Source organism: Triticum aestivum, chromosome 2A (assembly GCF_018294505.1).
Source record: "Triticum aestivum cultivar Chinese Spring chromosome 2A, IWGSC CS RefSeq v2.1, whole genome shotgun sequence".
Taxonomy (NCBI): domain Eukaryota; kingdom Viridiplantae; phylum Streptophyta; class Magnoliopsida; order Poales; family Poaceae; genus Triticum; species Triticum aestivum.
In genome coordinates, this window is record NC_057797.1 from 300,376,772 (window position 1) to 300,382,746 (window position 5,975).

A 5,975-nucleotide genomic window follows, 5' to 3' on the forward strand; every position below is an offset into this window, starting at 1 on the left:
CAGAGGGATCAAGATCAAGCCAGAGGAGCAGTATATCGGCAAGAGAAGGGTCTCCCTTGTCGGGCAGGCAAGCCCGGCAAGGGGCAAGGCCACCGCCAGAAGCAAGCAACCAAGGCGCCCTAGCAGGGTCTGCGAGGGCTCGCGGAGGCAAAACCACCCCACCAACCACTCAAGCGCGACCCATGTCGTCAATCGGTGCGGTGTCAAACCGCAAGGTGATTAAGTGGGAGCCATTCTCCACAAGGCGGTCATTTCCTTCAGAATGAACATATAGATGACACCCTCTCTACTACGTGTCAATAGAACAAGCGCAGAGCTGGCAAGATAGCCCGGCAAGCCTTGCCGAGCAACCAGTGATGTGACATTAAGCGGTGCATTTAATGCACCCTATCAGTCCGCAGAGTTAGGTATGATAGCACTATTCGCTATCATATCAGTGGATAATGACCACTTTTCCATTGTGGTGACCCCTTAATTAATCTATAAAAGGAGGCCCACGGCACCCGTAGGAGGGGTTGGAAAGTTGAGGAAGTCGCACCCCATACGCGCGTAGTCGCTGCTACCATATGGCGACCCCTGCCGGGCAAGTGTACTGGTTTCATTATCCAGATTCCACCAAAGCAGGAGTAGGGCATGATGCCTCGTGGTGGCTCGAACCTGGGTAAATTGCTTTTGTGCTCTCTGTCGTGCTGCCGTGCGCTGGTCTACTCTTTGTGCAACTAACGTCCCCCTACCGAAACAGCAAGGGGCCTCCTGGTCCCATAGGTGGCCGTGGATATCCCGCGACATCTTTGGCGCGCCAGGTAGGGGTCTCGCTTGCGCGGACCTGAAATTGTGCGCAGCGCGACATCTTCATCACCATCTTCGTATTCGACGGCGCCCTCGACCATGGCGCCTAAGAAGAAGAAGTCCAGCCCTTCGTCCCATCCATCCACCTCGAAGGCTCTGCCGCCGGTAGCCTCGGGCGCTTCGGAGGATGTAGAGGCGAGCGAAGATGTGAACGCTGCTGGGGGCGTGGTTGGAGCAGGTGGCACCATCGCCACTCCCCCTGCGGCCAACACGGGGGCTGGAGATGTCGGAGGAGAACAACATCAACAACACCCCGGCGGTCGCGCTCTACAAGGTGTGGGCGAGGGGGTCGCTCTGTCCGCGCCCTCTCCGCTGACGGGCACGGCCGCAGCAACGGCGCTCGGTCCAGGGTGAGCCATCGCCCTCCAGCCGCCCCCACCGCGGGAGCGACCGCGGCCCATGTGTCTCCTCCTGGATGAGTCGACCAAACTGCTGCACACGGCGGAGCTGCTGACTCTCGAGCACCACCCGCCGCATGACCCCGCTGCCCAGACGGTCGCCCCACAACTACATGGACACAGCACCACCACCATCGCCATCAGGATCCAGGCAATGGTGCGGTCGACGTCATCGACATCCATGCTAAGCACCTCCACGAAGGCTATGGCGCAAGCTGTAACGCCCTCAATGTGGCTATATCTCCTTCGTGTCGAAGCACGACTTAGAGGCATAACCGCATTGAAAGCAATGTCGCAAGTAAGGTAATCTTCACAACAACCCATGTAAATAGATAAAAGGGGAAAGGATACATAGTTGGCTTACACTCGCCACGTCACACAAATACATGAATAACATTACAATCATCCAATACACTGATGGTCCGACTACGGTACCAAAATAAAGATCAACCCCCACATGCGACACGGTCCCCGATCGCCCCAACTGGGCACCACTACTGATCATCTGGGAAAGACACATAGTAACGGCGAGAGTCTTCATCGAACTCCCACTTGAGCTCAAGCGCATCGTCTGGAACGGTATCATCGGTCCCTACATCTGGTTTGGAAGTAATCTGTGAGTCACGGGGACTCAGCAATCTCGCACCCTCGCGATCAAGACTATTTAAGCTTATAGGTAAGACAAGGTATGATGTGGAGCTGCAGCAAGCGTCTAGCATATATGGTGGCTAACCTATTCGCAAAAGAGAGCGAGGAGAGAAGGCAAAAGCACGGTCGAACAACTATGATCAAGAAGTGATCCTAGAATAACCTACGTCAAGCATTACTCCAACACCGTGTTCACTTCCCAGACTCCGCCGAGAAGAGACCATCATGGTTACACACGCGGTTGGTGCATTTTAAATTAAGTTAAGTTTCAAGTTATCTACAACCGGACATTAACAAATTCCCATCTGCCCATAACCGCGCTCCTTCAACTCTTCAGGTCGAAGCTTGTAAGGATGTTTGCAAACAGGTTCCGTGCCAGGCTCAAGATCGATGACAAATTCAACTGGCCGGTGCGGAGGCATTCCTGGAAGCTCTTCTGGAAAGACGTCCTGATATTCGCAAACGACTGGAATTTGAGAGATGGCATCCAGTTCACCCTTCTCATTGAGGGAAAACAGACGAATGGTATCATCCCTTGCGGCAAAGACAATTACATCCTCAGACGAATGAGTCAATTGAATCTGCCTGGCAGCACAATCAAGCTGAGCCTTGTGCTTAGAAAGCCAATCCATTCCAAGAATAAGATCAATATCCGAGTTACCAAGGACCATTGGAGATGAAAGAAACTTGTAATCGCCCAACGTGATAGTAACATCTGGAACCTCCAAACTTGCACTCAAGCGTTTGCCAGGAGAAACGATATCCATTTGTTTTGCCCAAATGAGAACAAACGAATTCATTCTTGGCAAAAAAATGGCTTTGACATGAAACAATGCGATGCACCAGTATCAAAAAGGACTTTTGCAGGAACATCGTTAATAGGAAGGTTACCCATGATGACATCTGACGAGTCCTCTGCCTGAGCTGCATTCATCAAGTTGACCTTGGCGTGTTTGGGGTTATGCTTGACCACAGTTGTACTTGCCGATCTCACAGGAGGAGGAGGAGGAAGGCGCCTCTGATTGAAGCATTTGTTGGCATAGTGACCCTTCTGTTGGCACTTGTTGCACGTGACCTCCGAAAGGGGACGGTGGTACGGTGCACTTGATCTTGGAGCTTGAGACGAATTCTTGTTCTGAAAGCCAGGGTTGGGTGGGTGGGAAGATCCACTGCCACCTTTGCTCTTCTGCTGATAAGGCTGACGGAACAGAGGAGGAGGAAGCCAATACCTTTGCTGCTTAGCCACTTGAGTTGAGGAAGAAGGAGTAGCATCTCTGACTCGCTTCTTGGAAGCATCGCACTTCAGTTGAGCAGTATCTTGCTTCATTGCCATGTTGTAAAACTCATCGTACTTCTTGGGCTCAAAGAGGACGAGAGCTAGCTGGAGTTCTTCTCTGAGACCACCCCTGAACTGGTATATCATGCTCTTCTTGTCAGGGACGTCTTGCTTAGCAAAACGGGCGAGCTTCTGAAACATGATGTTGTACTGGTAAATAGACATAGTGCCTTGCTTCAGGTTGCGGAATTCCTCACGCTTGCTTTCAACCACACTCTGAGGAATATGATGAGCTTTGAAGTCTTGACGGAATTCATCCCAGGTAATCACACGGCCTCCTCTGGAATCTTTGTACTGCTGAAACCATTTTGTGGCTTGGTCTTTGAGTTGGAAGGAGGCGAACTTGACAAAGTCCTCAGGCCTGACGTTACTGCACTCGAAATGCTTGCATATGTCCACGAGCCAATCATCGGCGTCTGTTGCCTCAACACAATTGCTGAAGGTCTTTGGCTGGTTAGCAAGGAACTGGTTGAGTGTAGCAAACTGATTCTGATTGTTGCCATGGTCCTGGTTCCCTTGGTTGCGCTCTTGAAGAAGTTGCATGGTCAGCTGCGTGTTTGCATTGGTAGCGGCCATCACAGCTTGCCATGCCTCCGGAGGTGGTGGTGGCGGATCAGGATTCGGAGTCGTGCGCGTTGGAGGAGCCATCCTAAATAGGGTGACATCCGTTAGCATCTTGACAGACAAATATTGAAGCTAAAGCAAACGGGTTGAAATTGCAACATAAAGTCTTCACATCCGAACCAAATGAACGAATGCATTCCAATTGAAATGGTCACATTTCCATAAGTTGAGAAGCCACTTAGTATTGAGGTAGAAGAATAAAACCAACAAGGTACGGACAAGAATGAATACTTGGTGAGGATTACCCAATCCCAAACCAAATATCCGCGGAAGAAGAACTAGAGCTACAAGAATTCCCACCTATGAAACTCCCGAACCTTTCCGGTTATGCAATCAGGTGTTGGAGATATAGGGGAAGCATAATATCTCACCCAAATCTAGCAAATCCTACATCCAGCTGTATCCATCCTTCAACACATAACCGAGAAACCTTCGGAAATCATCTACCTCAACCTTCGAAAAACATCCGTTATACAAGTTATGGCAATACTCCCGAACTCCCGCCCCAGTACTGGGTGGCGTCGAGGTTATCTCACCAACAAGTGCATAAAAGAGATTTTCGATGTCGGCGAAACTCAGGTATTCCAGAATCTCAACGATAAAATTGTGACGACAACACCTCGGAGCTCAACTCCCCGGGACACTGCCACAACCCCTAAATGACAGGAGGCACCAAGAACAATGTTCTCGTCACAAATCGATCGGAACGATTCCAAGATACCCGCGTGATCCTAAATTTTTTTTAGTGAAATTTGAGAAGAGAAGAGTCAAGACTCTACGTCAGGATGCCTCACCAGAGCGATGAAGGGACTGGGGAGTAAAAATAATTCCTAACTCTCCGATATATAATTCCTAAATGACTCAAAACATTTTTCTAGACTCAACAACACCAGCGATTCGATCAAGTAGGGGGCTCCTAAGGTCGGGGAAGGCTCTGATTACCAACTTGTAACGCCCTCGATGCGGCTATATCCCCTACGTGTCGAAGCACGACTTAGAGGCATAACTGCATTGAAAGCAATGTCGCAAGTAAGGTAATCTTCACAACAACCCATGTAAATAGATAAAAGGGGAAAGGATACATAGTTGGCTTACACTCGCCACGTCACACAAATACATGAATAACATTACAATCATCCAATACACTCATGGTCCGACTACGGTACCAAAACAAAGATCAACCCCCACATGCGACACGGTCCCCGATCGCCCCAACTGGGCACCACTACTGATCATCTGGGAAAGACACATAGTAACGGCAAGAGTATTCATCGAACTCCCACTTGAGCTCAAGCGCATCGTCTGGAACGGTATCATCGGTCCCTGCATCTGGGTTGGAAGTAATCTGTGAGTCACGGGGACTCAGCAATCTCGCACCCTCACGATCAAGACTATTTAAGCTTATAGGTAAGACAAGGTATGATGTGGAGCTGCAACAAGCGTCTAGCATATATGGTGGCTAACCTATTCGCAAAAGAGAGCGAGAAGAGGAGGCAAAAGCACGGTCGAACAACTATGATCAAGAAGTGATCCTAGAATAACCTGCGTCAAGCATTACTCCAACACCGTGTTCACTTCCCGGACTCCGCCGAGAAGAGACCATCACGGTTACACACGCGGTTGGTGCATTTTAAATTAAGTTAAGTTTCAAGTTATCTACAACCGGACATTAACAAATTCCCATCTGCCCATAACCGCGGGCATGGCTTTCGAAAGTTCAAATCCCTGCAGGGGAGTCCCAACTTAGCCCATCACAAGCTCTCACGGTCAACGAAGGATATTCCTTCTCCCAACACAATCCAATCAGACTCGGCATCCCGGTTACAAGACATCCTCGACAATGGTAAAACAAGTCCAGCAACACCGCCTGAATGTGCCGACAAATCCCGATATGAGCTGCACATATCTCGTTCTCAGGGCACACTCAGATAGGTCAAGCTACGAGTAAAACCAACCCTCGAGTTTCCCCGTGGTGGCCCCGCAGGCTGCCCAATTCGGACCAACACTCAGAGGAGCACTGGCCCAGGGGGGTTTAAATAAAGATGACCCTTGGGCTCTGGAAACCCAAGGGAAAAAGAGGCTAGGTGGCAAATGGTAAAACCAAGGTTGGGCAGTGCTGG